The sequence below is a fragment of the Coregonus clupeaformis genome, chromosome 23, assembly GCF_020615455.1.
Source record: "Coregonus clupeaformis isolate EN_2021a chromosome 23, ASM2061545v1, whole genome shotgun sequence".
NCBI classification, from domain to species: Eukaryota; Metazoa; Chordata; class Actinopteri; order Salmoniformes; family Salmonidae; genus Coregonus; species Coregonus clupeaformis.
This window is the reverse complement of record NC_059214.1, coordinates 34,091,229-34,111,049: the sequence shown is the minus strand read 5'-3', so window position 1 is coordinate 34,111,049 and position 19,821 is coordinate 34,091,229. Positions and strand designations below refer to the sequence as shown.

At 44.8% G+C, this 19,821-nt stretch overlaps 2 long non-coding RNA genes across 2 annotated transcripts; one reads left to right on the top strand and one right to left on the bottom strand.

Moving 5' to 3' along the window:
* The first annotated feature begins 10,408 nt into the window (after positions 1 to 10,408).
* Positions 10,409 to 13,387, top strand: LOC121536903. Its single transcript, XR_006657271.1, has 3 exons — positions 10,409 to 11,247; positions 11,493 to 11,711; positions 11,806 to 13,387. It is a non-coding gene; the product is annotated as an uncharacterized LOC121536903 (long non-coding RNA).
* On the bottom strand, positions 12,935 to 18,327 carry LOC121536904. The gene is made up of 11 exons (XR_005994920.2): positions 18,193 to 18,327; positions 17,966 to 18,087; positions 17,386 to 17,859; positions 17,059 to 17,111; positions 15,943 to 15,979; positions 15,797 to 15,864; positions 15,585 to 15,674; positions 15,172 to 15,485; positions 14,445 to 14,617; positions 13,077 to 13,291; positions 12,935 to 13,001 (listed from the first exon to the last, which is right to left on the bottom strand). It is a non-coding gene; the product is annotated as an uncharacterized LOC121536904 (long non-coding RNA).
* Between the last annotated feature and the right edge of the window lie 1,494 nt (positions 18,328 to 19,821).

The window sequence follows — 19,821 nt, the reverse complement described above, 5'->3', positions numbered from 1 at the left end:
ATTAAATAAATGTCAATATTAGCTACAGGTTTATAGTTTTTGGTAAGATTAACTCTGACTCTTTTGAGGATGAAAGGGGGTTCAGTGGACGATGTCACCTTGGTAACATTTTCGAATATTAGGACAGCATATTGTAGCCAAACTTCTTTTTAGCTATCCCATGAGTGTTTGCGAGTTATCAGACAGATAAGTGCAGACGGCCTTCGCACTGGCATGAGACAATGCAGCCTACCTGTAATAATGTATCCTGGAGGAAAGTTTATACAGAATACATGGTATTTTTTGACTTGCACTTCGTAAACAACCAGTTTCATCAGTTTGAAATAAAACAGTGAAGAATCTGACAATATGAGTCAGATTCCGTTTGTATAAATGTTGTGAAATGCTCTGTGACATCAACCTTGGCCTTTTGATCCCACTCCTCCACCCACCCACTCACTCTCTCACACACACACACACAAAATTCTGCTTAGGCCAGCACGGTCAAAAGTCAGTCTGAAGGACAAGTGCCTCCTGACTGACACACAGTATTGGGGTCAACACTTCTATATGACACAGCCGGTCAGTCATGTTACATTAAAAAGAGTGAAGCTGGGGGAACAAAAATAACTTGTGAGTGTAGATACACTCCCCTACATATGTAGTTGGACAGTGATGCTAAACCTTTAAATTTGGCTCTATACACAAGCATTTTGGTTTTGATATCAAACGTTTCATATCATGACAGTACAGAATTTCACCTTTTCTTTGAGTGTATTGATAATCAGTGCTTTGTGTTTTAATGCGACTGGTCTACTCAATCAATCAATCAATTTTATTTTATATAGCCCTTCGTACATCAGCTAATATCTCGAAGTGCTGTACAGAAACCCAGCCTAAAACCCCAAACAGCTAGTAATGCAGGTGTAGAAGCACGGTGGCTAGGAAAAACTCCCTAGAAAGGCCAAAACCTAGGAAGAAACCTAGAGAGGAACCAGGCTATGAGGGGTGGCCAGTCCTCTTCTGGCTGTGCCGGGTGGAGATTATAACAGAACCATACCAAGATGTTCAAAAATGTTCATAAGTGACAAGCATGGTCAAATAATAATCAGGAATAAATCTCAGTTGGCTTTTCATAGCCGATCATTAAGAGTTGAAAACAGCAGGTCTGGGACAGGTAGGGGTTCCATAACCGCAGGCAGAACAGTTGAAACTGGAATAGCAGCAAGGCCAGGCGGACTGGGGACAGCAAGGAGTCACCACGGCCGGTAGTCCCGACGTATGGTCCTAGGGCTCAGGTCTCTCAGTTGGCTTTTCATAGCCGATCATTAAGAGTTGAAAACAGCAGGTCTGGGACAGGTAGGGGTTTCGTAACCGCAGGCAGAACAGTTGAAACTGGAATAGCAGCAAGGCCAGGCGGACTGGGGACAGCAAGGTGTCAGCATGCCCGGTAGTCCTGACGTATGGTCCTAGGGCTCAGGTTCTCAGAGAGAAGAGAGAACGAGAGAATTAGAGAGAGCATACTTAAATTCACACAGGACACTGGATAAGACAGGAGAAGTACTCCAGGTATAACCAACTAACCCCAGCCCCCCGACACATAAACTACTGCAGCATAAATACTGGAGGCTGAGACAGGAGCGGTCCGGAGACACTGTGGCCCCATCCGAAGAAACCCCGGACAGGGCCAAACAGGAAGGATATAACCCCACCCACTCTGCCAAAGCACAGCCCCCGCACCACTAGAGGGATATCCTCAACCACCAACTTACAATCCTGAGACAAGGCCGAGTATAGCCCACAGAGGTCTCCACCACAGCACAAACCAAGGGGGGCGCCAACCCAGACAGGAAGATCACGTCAGTAACTCAACCCACTCAAGTGACGCACCCCTCCTAGGGACGGCATGAAAGAGCACCAGCAAGCCAGTGACTCAGCCCCTGTAACAGGGTTAGAGGCAGAGAACCCCAGTGGAGAGAGGGGAACCGGCCCGGCAGAGACAGCAAGGGCTGTTCGTTGCTCCAGAGCCTTTCCGTTCACCTTCACACTCCTGGGCCAGACTACACTCAATCATATGACTGTCACGGTTCCCTCAGACAGAACCCAGAAGCAGACCAGGACAAGGAGAGTTGAACGAAGGTGAGGGTTTATTACGGATTCAAAAAAGGTGCAGAATAATCCAGGGACAGAGCGGGCGGCGTGGATGAGTTGTTGAGGGTGCAGTTGTTGGTCCAGTGATGGCTCGGCAGCCGCCGACCATCAGGCAGAGGTAGGGTGAAGGTTCCGGACGAGTGACTGCAGATGGGACAAAAACGGAGGTAAGTAAACCAAAAACCAACAAGGTACAAAACAACAAAACTAACGCTAGACGCTCTAGGACTGATACTCTGACAAAACCTACTGTTCATGGCTAACGATCCGGCAGGAGCTGGATGCTCGGCCAGAGCCTAAGAAGGGTGATGATCAGGACCAGGTGTGCAGATTGCTGATGGGATGCAGGTGCGGAAAACAAGAGCGCTCCCCGGAGCGTTCCCGAACCCTCGGGAAACTGGAGATTACGAACAGGAAAAACTAGTCACCAGACAGGACCCGACTCAGACCGCCGGGATCGTTACAGTACCCCCCTCCGACGAACGCCACCGGGCGGACTCCCCGGGAGCGCCAGGATGGAGGCGGTAGAAGTCACTGATGAGGTCCGCATCTAGGACCTGTCGCCGCGGAATCCAACTCCTCTCCTCAGGGCCATACCCCTCCCAGTCCACGAGATACTGGAAACCCCGGCCCCGCCGTCTGGAATCCATGATGCGACGCACCGTGTAGGCAGGACCACCTCCGATCATCCGAGGAGGAGGAGGAGGAGGCGGAGGAGGCAACAGAGGACTGAGGAAGACAGGCTTGAGGCAGGAGACATGAAAGGTGGGATGGACTCTGAGCGTCCTCGGTAGTTTGAGTCGAACTGCCACTGGATTGATCACCTTCTCCACCACAAACGGACCAATGAACTTCGGTAACAACTTCCTAGACTCAGTCCGTAACGGAAGATCCCGTGTGGCCAACCAAACCCTATCTCCGATGGTATAGGTGGGAGCGGGGATCCGGCGACGATTCGCCTGGAGCTGATACCGGTCCGAAACTCTAAGGAGTGCCTTTCTGGCCCGATGCCAGGTCCGGTGGCAACGACGAATATGGGCCTGAACAGAAGGCACTGAGAGCTCCTTCTCCTGAGAAGGAAACAGGGGAGGTTGGTAGCCATACAGGCACTGGAAGGGAGACATCCCAGTGGCAGATGTAGGAAGAGTATTGTGGGCATACTCAACCCAAGGCAACTGAGAGACCCAGGAGGTGGGGTTGGAAGAGACCAGACAGCGTAGCGTGGATTCCATCTTCTGGTTGGCTCTCTCCGCCTGACCATTGGATTGGGGGGTGAAAACCAGATGTGAGACTGACTGTAGCTCCAATGGCCAAACAGAAGGACTTCCAGACAGCAGAGGTAAACTGAGGGCCACGGTCGGAAACGATATCACTGGGCAAACCGTGGACCCTGAAAACCTCCCTAACCAGGATCTCGGACGTCTCCGAGGCAGAGGGAAGCTTGGCAATTGGCACAAAGTGGGCGAACTTGCTGAATCTGTCCACGATAGTCAGAACGACCGTGTTCCCCTCAGAAGCGGGCAACCCAGTGACGAAGTCCAGGGCCAGATGCGACCATGGTCGCCGGGAATAGGAAGGGGGGTGAAGTAGTCCAGAGCTGGGCCGATTGGTACTCTTATTCTGCGCACACACTGGACAGGCAGCAACAAACCCCCGAGTATCCTCGGCCATGGCAGGCCACCAAAAAGCGTCTGCGAAGAAACGCCATTGTCCGAGCCACGCCAGGGTGACAAGCCATCTTGCTGGCGTGGGACCATTTGAGGACAGCCGGACGAACCGACTCAGGCACGAACAACCGACCGGGTGGACCGTTACCGGGACCGGGCTGAGTCCGAAGGGCCGCCAGCACCTCCTCCTCAATCTTCCACATAACTGCTCCCACGACGCAGTTCCGGGGGAGAATAGTCTCGGTCTTGGACCCACTCTCCTCCGTCTTGGAGAACATCCGGGACAAGGCGTCCGCCTTGCCGTTCTTAGATCCAGGTCGGAACGTCAGGGAAAACTTGAATCGTCCGAAAAACAACGCCCACCTGGCCTGACGGGAGTTGAGACGTTTAGCCGATTGCACGTAAGCAAGATTCTTGTGGTCAGTCCAGACAATAAACGGTTGCTCCGCCCCTCCAACCAGTGGCGCCACTCCTCCAAGGCAAGTTTCACCGCGAGAAGCTCCCGGTTACCCACATCGTAATTCCTCTCCGCAGGCGAAAGGCGACGAGAGTAGTAGGCGCAGGGATGGAGTTTACTGTCCGTGGAGCATCGCTGCGACAGGATGGTGCCAACTCCCACATCAGACGCGTCCACTTCAACGACGAACTGACGGGCCGTGTCCGGTTGAGAGAGAATCGGTGCGTTGGTGAATCGCCTCTTCAAATCCAGAAACGCATACGATCCGCCTCCGGATTCCACTTGAAGGTCCTGATACTGGAAGTCAAGGCAGTTAATGGAGCGGCCACACGGCTGTAATCCCGGATGAATCTGCGGTAGAAATTCGCAAACCCCAAAAATCTCTGGAGCTGCAATCTCGTACCGGGCTGGGCCCATTCCAGAACCGCTCTAACCTTCTCCTGGTCCATCCTAATCTCTCCCCTGGAGATGATGTACCCGAGAAAGGATGTCGTGTGGGCGTGAAACTCGCACTTCTCGGCCTTCACGAACAGGCGATTCTCCAACAATCGCTGCAGAACCTGCCGGACATGCTGGACGTGGTCGGAAGGTTCCTTCGAGAAGATCAGAATGTCATCCAGGTAAACAAACACAAAGAGACCGATCATATCTCTCAGGACGTCGTTCACCATACTCTGGAATACCGCTGGAGCATTGGTCAGTCCAAACGGCATCACCTGATACTCAAGTGACCCATCGGTGTATTGAAACCCGTCAACCACTCGTCCCCCTCTCTGATCCGGACCAGGTGATACGCATTGCGTAGGTCTAGCTTGGTGAACACCGTAGCACCCTGTAAGGAGTCGAAGGCAGAACTCATCAAGGGCAGGGGATACTTGTTCTTGACCGTGATGTCATTCAACCCCCGATAATCAATACACGGTCGAAGAGAGCCATCCTTCTTACCCACAAAGAAGAATCCTGCCCCCAGGGGTGATGACGAGGGACGAACGAGACCAGCAGCTAGGGACTCCTTGATGTAGGTCTCCAACGCCTCACGTTCAGGTCGGGAGATACTGTATAACCTTCCCTTGGGGTAGACAGCTCCAGGGACCAGGTTGATGGCACAATCATATGGTCGGTGGGGAGGAAGTGACAGAGCCTTCTGCTTACTGAAAACTTCCCCCAAATCGTGATATGTCTCGGGAACCAGGGACAAATCTGGGGGTTTAGCCTCAATCACCTGACTGGGAACCGAATGGGGGCAGGCAGTCTTGAGACAGTTAGCATGACAATCAAGGCTCCAACTCGTTACCTTGCCCGTCACCCAATCGAACGTGGGATTGTGTTCCTTCAGCCAGGGGTATCCAAGGACCAGAGGAACATGGGAAGACGGCAGAATGAAGAATGAAATCATCTCAGAATGATTCCCCGACAACCGCATCTTAACCGGTTCAGTCCTCATCGTGATACGTGCCAGACTACTGCCGTTCAGAGTGGTCGCTTCAATGGCTTCCGGCAATTGCTCCTTGGAAAGCCCCAGCTGTTCCACCAACTCGGCATCAAGAAAGCTTCCATCGGCACCTGAATCGATAAAAGCGTTAAGCGCTAAGCTCTGATTCCTGTTCACAAGGGTAGCCGGGAAACGGGGTCTGACAGAGGTACTGAGAGGTTGAAACTGGCTCGCTAACAGTCCTCCCAACTTTAGCGAGCCGGGCAGTTTGACGACCGCCGGGAACAAGTGGAGATGTAATGTCCCGAGCGACCACAGTAGAGGCAGCAGTTGGTCTTACGTCTATGTTGACGCTCCTCCTTGGTTAACCCGTGCCGCCCCACTTGCATGGGTTCAGAATCGGAAGAGAGGTCCTCTCCACTAATCCTTTGTGGTGGAGAATGATCGACGTGTTCTGGTCCACCACCCGACCCGACTGGGAACTGAGAAGCTGATCGATTGGACGGACCCCATTGCTTCTCCCTCCTTCGCTCTCGGGCTCGATTATCCACCCGAATAGACAAGGCTACCAAGCTGTCCAGGTCACTAGGCTCCGGATAAGAGATCAACTCATCCTTGAGCTGCTCCGACAGACCCTGGTAAAAGGCCGCTTGCAAAGACTCCTCGTTCCACCCACTCTCCACAGCCAACGTCTTGAACTCGATCACGAAGTCGGCCACGCTGCGAGTTCCTTGGTGAAGAGAAAACAGGCGCCTAGCTGCGTCCCTCCCTCGGACGGAATGGTCGAAGAGCTTCCTCATCTCGGCCGTGAACCCCTGGTATGAAGCCATGCAGGGATCCTGTCGTTCCCAAACGGCTGAAGCCCACTCCAGCGCTCGACCACGCAGCAACTCAATCACAAAGGCTATCCTAGCCTTGTCTGTGGCATAAGAGTAGGGCTGTAGATCGAACACTAATCCACACTGCATAAGGAAGGAACGGCATCTTCCCAGCTCCCCCTCATATTTATCCGGCGTCGGAACCTTGGGCTCACGGAGGGACACAACTTCAGAAGCGGCAGGCGAGATGGGTGAAACCGGTAGTGGGTCCTCCACCGGACACTGGCGTTGGTTCTGGACCTCCGTCAGACCGGAAGAAAGGTTCCGAACTGACAACGCGATCTCCTGTAGTACCGTGCTATGATGGCCCAACATCTTCTCCTGCTGGGTAATGGCATGGCGAACAGAGTCCAGGTCCGCTGGGTTCATTACTGGCCGGATCGTTCTGTCACGGTTCCCTCAGACAGAACCCAGAAGCAGACCAGGACAAGGAGAGTTGAACGAAGGTGAGGGTTTATTACGGATTCAAAAAAGGTGCAGAATAATCCAGGGACAGAGCGGGCGGCGTGGATGAGTTGTTGAGGGTGCAGTTGTTGGTCCAGTGATGGCTCGGCAGCCGCCGACCATCAGGCAGAGGTAGGGTGAAGGTTCCGGACGAGTGACTGCAGATGGGACAAAAACGGAGGTAAGTAAACCAAAAACCAACAAGGTACAAAACAACAAAACTAACGCTAGACGCTCTAGGACTGATACTCTGACAAAACCTACTGTTCATGGCTAACGATCCGGCAGGAGCTGGATGCTCGGCCAGAGCCTAAGAAGGGTGATGATCAGGACCAGGTGTGCAGATTGCTGATGGGATGCAGGTGCGGAAAACAAGAGCGCTCCCCGGAGCGTTCCCGAACCCTCGGGAAACTGGAGATTACGAACAGGAAAAACTAGTCACCAGACAGGACCCGACTCAGACCGCCGGGATCGTTACAATGACCTACTGAAGAGATAAGTCTTCAGTAAAGACTTAAAGGTTGAGACCGAGTCTGCGTCTCTCACATGGGTAGGCAGACTGTTCCATAAAAATGGAGATCTATAGGAGAAAGCCCTGCCTCCCGCTGTTTGCTTAGAAATTCTAGGGACAATTAGGAGGCCTGCGTCTTGTGACCGTAGCGTACGTATTGGTATGTACGGCAGGACCAACTCGGAAAGATAGGTAGGAGCAAGCCCATGTAACGCTTTATAGGTTAACAGTAAAACCTTGAAATCAGCCCTTGCCTTAACAGGAAGCCAGTGTAGGGAAGCTAGCACTGGAGTAAAATGATCAAATTTCTTGGTTCTAGTCAGGATTCTAGCAGCCGTATTTAGCACTAACTGAAGTTTATTTAGTGCTTTATCCGGGTAGCCGGAAAGTAGAGCATTGCAGTAGTCTAACCTAGAAGTAACAAATGCATGGATAAATTTTTCTGCATCATTTTTGGACAGAAAATTTCTGATTTTTGCAATGTTACGTAGATGGAAAAAAGCTGTCCTTGAAACAGTCTTGATATGTTCGTCAAAAGAGAGATCAGGGTCAAGAGTAACGCCGAGGTCCTTCACAGTTTTATTTGAGACGACTTTACAACCATCAAGATGAATTGTCAGATTTAACAGAAGATCTCTTTGTTTCTTGGGACCTAGAACAAGCATCTCTGTTTTGTCCGAGTTTAAAAGTAGAAAGTTTTCAGCCATCCACTTCCTTATGTCTGAAACACAGGCTTCTAGCGAGGGCAATTTTGGGGCTTCACCATGTTTCATTGAAATGTACAGCTGTGTGTCATCCGCATAGCAGTGAAAGTTAACATTATGTTTTCGAATAACATCCCCAAGAGGTAAAATATATAGTGAAAACAATAGTGGTCCTAAAACGGAACCTTGAGGAACACCGAAATGTACAGTTGATTTGTCGGAGGACAGACCATTCACAGAGACAAACTGATATCTTTCCGACAGGTAAGATCTAAACCAGGCCAGAACTTGTCCGTGTAGACCAATTTGGGTTTCCAGTCTCTCCAAAAGAATGTGGTGATCGATGGTGTCAAAGGCAGCACTAAGGTCTAGTAGCACGAGGACAGATGCAGAGCCTCGGTCTGACGCCATTAAAAGGTCATTTACCACCTTCACAAGTGCAGTCTCAGTGCTATGATGGGGTCTAAAACCAGACTGAAGCATTTCGTATACATTGTTTGTCTTCAGAAAGGCAGTGAGTTGCTGCGCAACAGCTTTTTCTAAAATTTTTGAGAGGAATGGAAGATTCGATATAGGCCGATAGTTTTTTATATTTTCCGGGTCAAGGTTTGGCTTTTTCAAGAGAGGCTTTATCACTGCCACTTTTAGTGAGTTTGGTACACATCCGGTGGATAGAGAGCTGTTTATTATGATCAACATAGGAGGGCCAAGCACAGGAAGCAGCTCCTTCAGCAGTTTAGTAGGAATAGGATCCAGTATGCAGCTTGAAGGTTTAGAGGCCATGATTATTTTCATCATTGTGTCAAGAGATATAGTACTAAAACACTTAAGTGTCTCTCCCGATCCCAGGCCCTCGCAGAGCTGTGTAGATCCAGGACAGCTAAGCCCTGGAGGAATACGCAGATTCAAAGAGGAGTCCGTAATTTGCTTTCTAATGGTCATGATCTTTTCCTCAAAGAAGTTCATGAATTTATTACTGCTGAAGTGAAAGCCATCCTCTCTTGGGGAATGCTGCTTTTTAGTTAGCTTTGCAACAGTATCAAAAAGAAATTTGGGATTGTTCTTATTTTCCTCGATTAAGTTGGAAAAGTAGGATGATCGAGCAGCAGTGAGGGCTCTTCGGTACTGCACGGTACTGTCTTTCCAAGCTAGTCGGAAGACTTCCAGTTTGGTGTGGCGCCATTTCCGTTCCAATTTCCTGGAAGCTTGCTTCAAAGCTCGGGTATTTTCTGTATACCAGGGAGCTAGTTTCTTATGACAAATGTTTTTTCGTTTTTAGGGGTGCAACTGCATCTAGGGTATTGCGCAAGGTTAAATTGAGTTCCTCAGTTAAGTGGTTAACTGATTTTTGTCCTCTGACGTCCTTGGGTAGGCAGAAGGAGTCTGGAAGGGCATCAAGGAATTTTTGTGTTGTCTGAGAATTTATAGCACGACTTTTGATGCTCCTTGGTTGGGGTCTGAGCAGATTATTTGTTGCGATTGCAAACGTAATAAAATGGTGGTCCGATAGTCCAGGATTTTGTGGAAAAACATTAAGATCTACAACATTTATTCCATGGGACAAAACTAGGTCCAGAGTATGACTGTGGCAGTGAGTAGGTCCAGAGACATGTTGGACAAAACCCACTGAGTCGATGATGGCTCCGAAAGACTTTTGGTGTGGGTCTGTGGACTTCTCCATGTGAATATTAAAATCACCAAAAATTAGAATATGATCTGCTATGACTACAAGGTCTGATAGGAATTCAGGAAACTCAGAGAGGAACGCTGTATATGGCCCAGGAGGCCTGTAAACAGTAGCTATAAAAAGTGATTGAGTAGGCTGCATAGATTTCATGACTAGAAGCTCAAAAGACGAAAACGCCATTTTTTTTTTTGTAAATTGAAATTTGCTATCGTAAATGTTAGCAACACCTCCGCCTTTGCGGGATGCACGGGGAATATGGTCACTAGTGTAACCAGGAGGTGAGTACGGTGGCCGGGAAGTGCAAAGCAACATTACAAAGAATGAAACACTTTTACAAAGCTCGAGACAAATTTACATTTTGGAAAACAAATTTACATTTTGGAAAACAAATTTACATTTTATAAAACAAATTTACATTTTATAAAACAAATTTACATTTTAGAAAACAAATTTACATTTTAGAAAACGAATTAACAAGACGCAAAACACTTTTACCAGTCCCGAAACAAATTTACAAACGACAGATTCGTCACGGAAAGGGAATGTACCATATACCGGAAGTGACGAGCGTGGTCTTTTCGTGTTTTTGTTGTGGAGTTTATGGCGTCAAATAAGTTTATGGTGACCGCCCGAACATGGACTGCGGCAGAGGGATGTTTTGCCCGTTTTGTGGCAAACACATGAACAGCTTAACGCGGTTTTGCTTTACGTGTGGTCGGTGTTTGGAGTTTTTAAAGGACGCGGACCAGACGGAAACACCAGACATACTGCATCATTGCGTTCAATATTTTAACGAGGGTCACTCGTACGCTGTAATCGTGGACATGATGTCAAGTCTACACGGTGTAAACATCAGCTTTAGGACTCTTAAAAGTAAACTGAACGAAGCCGGGTTGTACCGCAGAAAGGATTATTCCTCGCCAAACGCCGTGAGTAACGCCATCAGATTTGAACTTCGTGGACCTGGACAACTACTCAATGGGACCTAACTATATGTGGCACGCAGGTGGTTATGACAAACTTAAGCCATTCGGTTTGGCCATTTCGGGATGCATAGATGGATTTTCACGTAAAGTATTGTGGCTTCAATGTGGACCAACAAATAATAACCCAACAGTGATTGCTCACTATTTCATGTCATGTGTGCGAAACCTCGGTGTCATCCCCATGAGACTGAGGACTGATTGCGGCACTGAGAACGGCATAATGGCTGCAATTCAATGTACCCTACGCCACCATCACAGTGACTACTACTCTGGAGCGTCCAGCCACATGTACGGCTCATCTATAAATAACCAGCGTATTGAGTCCTGGTGGTCTATATTTAGAAAGGGAAGGTGAGTTGTCTTCATAAAGGGTCATTGCATCTTTTGGTCATTCGATTTTCTTCTCAGGAACGATTAATGAAAAACGAGCACAATAATTATCAATACAAATTTGTAAAACAAATCCTGCCCGTCAGGAAAAGTAGCTGTTCCTGAAAAGCAAATCGAATGACCAAAAGATGCACAGACCATACATTTCATTATAACTAACCTTTATTATTTATAGTATAACTAAACATTTGTATCCATTTCTATAGGTCTCAGTTCTGGATGGAGTTATTTGCCGACCTTAGAGATGCCGGATACTTCAACGGGTGTCATGAGCATCAATGCCTATTGAGATATTGCTTTGGTGATGTTATTCAGAAGGACTTGGATGAGTGTGTGAGACTGTGGAACAGCCACAGGATTCGCCCTTCCAGAACAGCAGCATGTCCAGGAGGAGTGCCCAATGAACTCTACTACTTACCACACAGGTGATACATTGGTGATAATAAACAGATAAAAGCATTAATGTAACGTTTTAGCTTAAATGAAAATAAATGCAATTATGTATTCTATTTAACATAGGTTTGGCTCCAGAGACTGCGGATTTCAAAGTGAACAAGCTGAACTGGATGCCCTTCCTGAGGCTAGCCTGTCAATGACTCCTTGTGGGGACCCAAACATGCAGGAGTACTTGGACTTTGCCATGGAACACAATCAGTTACAGAAGCCAGACAACTGGGAGTCTGCATCCGAACTGTACATGAAACTAAAAGAAATGGCTCAGCTATGAAATGATCAAAAAGGGAGGGTTTTTTGTAGTGGTGGAATACTGCTGTCTGTCTGAACACAATATTTATGAATCTGTCACCCAAAGCTTAATTGTTTTTAAGTGTGAAGTAAATTAATCAAAAATAGTAATCAGTATTTATTACACTTTTGTAGTATTGAGAGTAATGGATCTAAAAAATTTTCAAAATGTTTACTGTGAGAAAAGAACATGCTCACATACAGTAACATTATAAAAACAACTTTGGCAACTGCACTTTAAAAGTGCACCTTTAATAGGGTTGGGCATCAAGAACCAATTCCTACTTGGAATAGTTAAAAAAATTACGATTCCATTGTAATTGTTTCTTTATTGGAATCGTTTTGGAGGATTGGGTTTCAAATCTGATCATGGGTTCCAAATTTAACATGCGCAAGTTTTGGTTTCTGTAGTAGCCAGGTGCTTGTTGTGTTGCAGCCATGGAGCACAGTAAGCGGTGCTCTAGTGTGGCTTTATTTTACATTGAAAAAGCCCCGTCAAACTGCAACCCACCTTTGAATCAAAATAAAACTTTCCTCTTATTTGTGAAATAAGCATGTGACCCGTTTCAACTCCACCACTCAAAGAATCGGAATCGAGAATCGATAAGAACCGGAATCAAAAGGAAGAATCGGAATTGGAATCAGAATCGTTAAAATCTAAATGATGCCCAACCCTAACCTTTAACAACAACAACTTTTTCAGAGTCTTAACTCTAGGGGTCATCCATCATATAGCTTAGAAACAGCCGAATCCTGGACTATTTTGAATTCCAAAGTCCATTTGTGACTTAAACAAAGTGTATGAGTCTAGGAGTGGTAATCTCAAGGAGTTTGAACATGTATTTGCCATTGGGAACGCAGAGTCCTCCAGGAACTCTATTTGAGGCAGTGGTTCCAAGCCAGATGGGGAAGTGAAGACAGCCCAGTAGCAAACATCAAAACATCTTCCACAGACACAGCAGCCTGGCCTTCTGCAAAGAAAAACAATTCAGATACATCACTGCCATGTGTTTTCTTAACTAGTTATAAAAAACAAACTAACAAACCTTCACAATCAAGGAGATAGTCTGCCCAGTAGGCCATGGTTTGACTTTCTTTAAGTCTTCGATTACTCCCCGAAGGACTGAGGTCAGGTTTGAAGAGTCTCTCAAGTTCAAAAGCAGTGAGTCGCCTTTCAGAGTGGCACATGACAGGGGCCAGCAAAGTAGGGTGTTGCTGTAGTGCAGTCAAAAACTCCAGGGTTGAAAGACCATCTCTGAATCTACAGAGTGAACACAAACATTGTTTCACTGCTGTGTAGTGCCAATTGAATTTAAAATTATCTAAAGAAAACTATTAAATATTCTCTTCTCTACAATTACTATCCACCTTAACATTGTTGAAAATTGATTTCAAAAACCCTATTTTTGCATTGCACATTAAACGTTAATTGTTACAAACTGTAAGTATAACACACAGAAACAAAAGACTGGAATGACACAGACGGATGGGTGGCTTGAGCACTCACGCGATGCCTTCAGAAAGTCTACACACCCATTGCACTTTTTCACAACTTTGTTTCGTTATAGATTCAATTTAAAATAGTAATATTAATATTTTTCCTCATCAGCCTACACACAATACATCATAATGACAAAGCAAAAACACGTTTTTAGAAATTGTAGCAAATTTAATAAAAATTAAAAACTGGAATATCACATTCGCACAAGTTAATTAACCATTTTCTCAGTACACTGTTGAAGCACCTTTGGAAGTAATTCCAGCCTGGATTCCTCGTGTATGAAGCTACAGGCTTTACACACAACATCACCACACTCTTTATATCTGATTTTCAGGGACATTTACAAGAGATACTAAAACCTCTCTGCATGTCAGGATCTTTATGAGAACTGAGGGCAGAAATAGATCCATATGTAAATGACACTGCTACAGTATGGAGCAGGTGGTTGGATAAACAGCAGCAAGTCATCAAGGGTTTGATGGGTAAAGTGAGCCTCAAACCATCACTCTGCTGCCAGATGTGCAGCAGAGGTGGATGGATCACTTTAAGGGGTAACTGGACTGATTTTCCTCTATGGAAGAGTTAGTCAGGAGGAGAAACCTAAGATCTAATTTCTGTTTTTGCTTTGTCATTATGATGTATTGTGTGTAGATTGATGAGGAAAAGGATTTAAATATATTTTAAATTGAATCTATAAAGGTGTGCAGACTTAATGAAGGCACTGTAGTTTGACACAGAATGAAGTGACATCACATATCCGTTGAAATACACTAAGGTACAAATTCTGATTAAGGACACATTGATAACAGATATACATACTTGCATAAACCAAAGATGGGGACCATGAGGCATTTCAAACAAAAAATTCATACATAAATAAATAAAAATCTCATCACTACAAATATCATCTTACCTGTCAATTACAGATGAGTTGCGGTCAATGATATACCATTGGAGGTAGTCTGACACGATTTCTTTATTTTCTTCCACAGTAGCCACATGTCTCAGACAACCTGCTGTCTGTAACATTGTGCTGTGTCTCATCATACATTATTGCAGAGCATCCAATGAAGCAGCATTCTCAATCTGAAAGACATGAAAATGGGCAAAAACACCCCAGTCAATAACTGTATGCACTGTATCTCCTTGCCTATTTTTTTAATAACGTACATAGCAAGGTGTAATCTTACACTATCAAAAACGAATAAATTAATTAAATATATTCCGCACGTGATCTAGGAAGTAAACATTGTCTCAAAAACACTGCAGTAAGTATGAAAAACTCTGCCCTACCATACCCTTATGCTATTCTCACCTCTTGCAAAGCTTTCCCTATTTCTTCATCAGTTATTAAATTATTTGTTGCTTTGAATGAAGGCTGGCCTGCAAGATAATGTACAAGATCTTCTGACAGGAAATGGGGTCCTGGACCTCCATGCACAACTGACACAGCAATCATCTTTCCTGCCAAGTAGTATTCATCCTCCCTAACAGCTGTGAATGAATTCATATTGCAAAATTAAAACAATGCATTACTGTATATACTGTAATATGCAAGCATATGTCATGTGATATATCTGGTCAATGAGCATTAACCAACCATTAGTAGCCTATAGTACACATCCAACCAATATGCATACCCTTTGCATTGTAGACCAAGAACCGATGTCCTTCTGGTCCATCAAAAATGGGCCGGTCTTTTAGGTGTTTCATCAGTAGAGTTAAAAACTCTCGTCTTGGACCACCAGTGTCAATTCCCTCTTCCAGAACACCAGTATCATCAGTAAATTTCACCAGCATGTCACAGGTTTCAGAATATGTTGTACGCTTGAAACCTCTGACTGCCCCATCCCAAACATTATCCCTTGAGATGTTAAACCGGCTGACTTTTTTATGATCAATAGGAAGAGACAGGTTTGCTACGATGTCAGGTAATGCAATGTCCGTCTCCTCCCTGTAATGACAAAAAGTTAATTCATTTGTGGATATTCCAGATATACAAGAACTATTGTACAGTGAAAAAACTGGAGTGCTATAGTCAAAAGCATATTACATTGCTGTGTGTTGGAAATTCTTCACATTGACAGCAACCGGCTCTTCGTCCTCCTGCTCAACATTTGGTGAATACAGGTCTGTGTATTTACTGTTGGGAAATTGCCATTTCCATGTTAAAACATCTTACAAACAAAAATGTCTTCCCCATGTAATCAGTTCAATACATTTAAATTATGTCAGTCATTATCTTTTCTTTTTTTTTTTACTTACCTGTAGCAAGACATTTTTTCTGGATTTGCTTCCGGTGGATCCAGATCCTCAGCATCAGATATTACTATCTGAAAAAAAGATTAAAATGTCTGAAACAACAACACTGAAAGCAAGAAATGTCATGCTGCCACACTCTGCCTTATTACCTGTCCAGGCTGAATTGTTGATTGTCCTGGTGCATCTCTGAAACATGATAAAACATATTAAAATGATTAGCTCCATGATAAAGGCTATAATGTAGCTTTGAGTAGCATGTAGTAGTAGAGGGAACAGAAAGATGTATTTAAAAAAAAAAGATTATTTTGAGAACATGTGGATAGGAGCGTTTCCTGGACTCAAATCTGAGTTAGTTTGAGTTTCTTTTTTAATGGAAAAGGTATAAAATAAAAGAAAGCTCAAACTACTATTTTTTAACTATTAAAATGCTTGTATTGCAAGTGGCCAAGCCATACAGAACCAATTTAAAAGAACTTTAATGCGTTTTTGCAGCTAGCCTTCGTCAGCGAGTCAAACAGATGAAATGAGAGACAATGGGTCTTTTCTAGTGTCCAAGGTGTTCTGGGCTAGAGTAGGTGTTGTAGACATCTTAAAACCAGTAGGTGTCCTTCAGGCCTACAATAGTCAAATCATGTAAACATTATGTATATGGATGTGTCCCATGTTTCCTATTGGTGGATTACCACTAGAAAAAACCCAGTGTCTCTCATTACATATATTTGACTCCCTGACAAAGGCTAGATGCCGAAACGTGTTGGAGTTCTTTAAGTTGGTTCTGGATGACCGTGCCACTTCAGTAAAGGCCTATAGTACCTATGCAGGATCGACAGTGATGTGGGACATATGAATGGACAGTGGATACCCCCCACTTCATTCTCACGTGTTTTTTTAATGGTTTGGTTAATTTTTGTTTATTCAACTGCAAGAGCAACTGTATTTCAGTGGGTTTATTCTGTAAAGCTCTGCTCACACAGGCAGCTGTGGGTCCTTTAGGTAGGGGAGCGAGGGGGCACCGCAGTCAGTTACAGAAACAGCTGATAGCATGTAGCAACATTGAGCTTATGTGCAGCAATATAAATGTATGTATAATGTGTATGTGAATAAGTAGTGAAATATCTGCTAGTAGTTTTATCAGTTTTGTGAGTTAAATAAAAAAAAAGGTGAAATTGCACTTTACCTGGTAGTGAAAGCACTGTAGCCCAACAAAATATGAATTATTATTGCACGTGTGAAAATTCCTTTGTGTCCAAGTGTGCAACACCTACCTTTCATCGTCCAGCTTGTGTTTGGGAGTACTTCGATTTTGTGGTTCAAAAACCTGAGAGGAAACGGATAAAATGATCAACAACTTTCAACAGGTTCCATTATTTTTCCATTACCACATACAGTATATATCAATGCTGAATGGTTGTCTGTGTTACTGTATAATAGTTACCGCAAAATAATCAAAACAAGCCTTTTTCCACTAAAATATTGACCAGGACATTGATTTTATGCTTAAAATCCAATGTACATCTAATTAATAAATTATATGAAAATGAATAAATACAAACATACATAAACATTTTAAAAAAGAGAAATAACTGATGTACCAAAGTGTCAGCACGATTGAGTTCAGCTGTGCTCCTTGTTGTGATGACAATTTCAGAATCAGAGTCTGAGGTTTCATCCACTGAAAAAAATAATTCAAACAACCATTATCTATCCTCCAGCAGAGTATCTAAATATGTAAAAATATTGAATCATGAGATCCACTAACCTCTTTTATAGTGTTTTTCTAGGCAAATGAAAAAAGTGATCCTGGAATATGCCTTTCCTATTTCCTTTTTATATTCTGCCAATTTGAATGGCCTTTCTGACCCAGGCACATGAACCACCTCTGAGCAGTCTGGATACAAAAGGACATAAGGTCCTTCGTGCATGTCCTTGTTAAATGTTGTCATTTTCTGGACAGCTTGTTTCAGTAGATCAGGTGCTGCTACCTCTGGGTCTGTAAATAACTGTAGTGTTTTCCCTCTTAGAGGTTTTAAATCAGTTCCACTTGGCACCATCAATCCTACGTTTATCTAGTAAAATAACAAAGATATAATTAATGTATACATAGGTAAAATAAATACACACAAATACATATAGAGCATTGCAAAATTGTATAGGACGGTCAGTACACCTTACCTGGACGTGTTTTCTTTCTTTAGGCCTATATCTTCCTTTTGGCCCATAGTTAAAAGACTGTCGTTCTTTTGATTTCGAGCTTCTGTACTCCATGAACTGTTTGTATGATGGGCATGGTTGTTCTGCAGAAATGGACAGAGTTCCGAAACAGAAAGTTAGAAGCCGCTCAAAAAATCATTAGCGTTACTGTCCTTAGATAGCTAGCGTTTTGGTTTTGCTAAACTTACTTTGCATAGCACTGTCCGGCTGTCGAGACGTCCCCTGTGTTTCCAATGTTTCCGTCTTGTCCGCGTCCTTTAAAAACTCCAAACACCGACCACACGTAAAGCAAAACCACGTTAAGCTGTTCATGTGTTTGCCACAAAACGGGCAAAACATCCCTCTGCCGCAGTCCATGTTCGGGCGGTCACCATAAACTTCTTTGACGCCATAAACTCCACAACAAAAACACGATCCACGCTCGTCACTTCCGGTATATGGTACATTCCCTTTCCGTGACGAATCTGTCGTTTGTAAATTTGTTTCGGGACTGGTAAAAGTGTTTTGCGTCTTGTTAATTTGTTTTCTAAAATGTAAATTTGTTTTCTAAAATGTAAATTTGTTTTATAAAATGTAAATTTGTTTTATAAAATGTAAATTTGTTTTCCAAAATGTAAATTTGTTTTCCAAAATGTAAATTTGTTTTCCAAAATGTAAATTTGTCTCGAGCTTTGTAAAAGTGTTTCATTCTTTGTAATGTTGCTTTGCACTTCCCGGCCACCGTAGGTGAGGCCTCATTTAACACAGCAAATTCATCAGGCTTAAGCCATGTTTCAGTCAGGCCAATCACATCAAGATTATGATCAGTGATTAGTTCATTGACTATGACTGCCTTTGAAGTGAGGGATCTAACATTAAGTAACCCTATTTTGAGATGTGAGGTATCACGATCTCTTTCAATAATGGCAGGAATGGAGGAGGTCTTTATCCTAATAAGATTGCTAAGGCGAACACCGCCATGTTTAGTTTTGCCCAACCTAGGTCGAGGCACAGACACAGTCTCAATGGGTATGGCTGAGCTGACTACACTGACTGTGCTATTGGCAGACTCCACTAAGCTGGCAGGTTGGCTAACAGCCTGCTGCCTGGCCTGCACCCTATTTCACTGTGGGGCTAGAGGAGTTAGAGCCCTATCTATGTTGGTAGATAAGATGAGAGCACCCCTCCAGCTAGGATGGAGTCCGTCACTCCTCAGCAGGTCAGGCTTGGTCCTGTTTGTGGGTGAGTCCCAGAAAGAGGGCCAATTATCTACAAATTCTATCTTTTGGGAGGGGCAGAAAACAGTTTTCAACCAGCGATTGAGTGCTGAGACTCTGCTGTAGAGCTCGTCACTCCCCCTAACTGGGAGGGGGCCAGAGACAATTACTCGATGCCGACACATCTTTCAAGCTGATTTACACGCTGAAGCTATGTTGCACTTGGTGACCTCTGACTGTTTCATCCTAACATCGTTGGTGCCGACGTGGATAACAATATCTCTATACTCTCTACACTCGCCAGTTTTAGCTTTAGCCAGCACCATCTTTAGATTAGCCTTAACGTCGGTAGCCCTGCCCCCTGGTAAACAGTGTATGATCGCTGGGTGATTCGTTTTAAGTCTAATACTGCGGGTAATGGAGTCGCCAATGACTAGGGTTTTCAATTTGTCAGAGCTAATGGTGGGAGCCTTCGGCGTCTCAGACCCCGTAACGGGAGGAGTAGAGACAAGAGAAGACTCAGACTCAGACTCCGACTCGCTACATAATGGGGAAAACCGGTTGAAAGTTTCTGTCGGCTGAATGAGCGACACCGGTTGAGCATTCCAACAGTATTTCCCT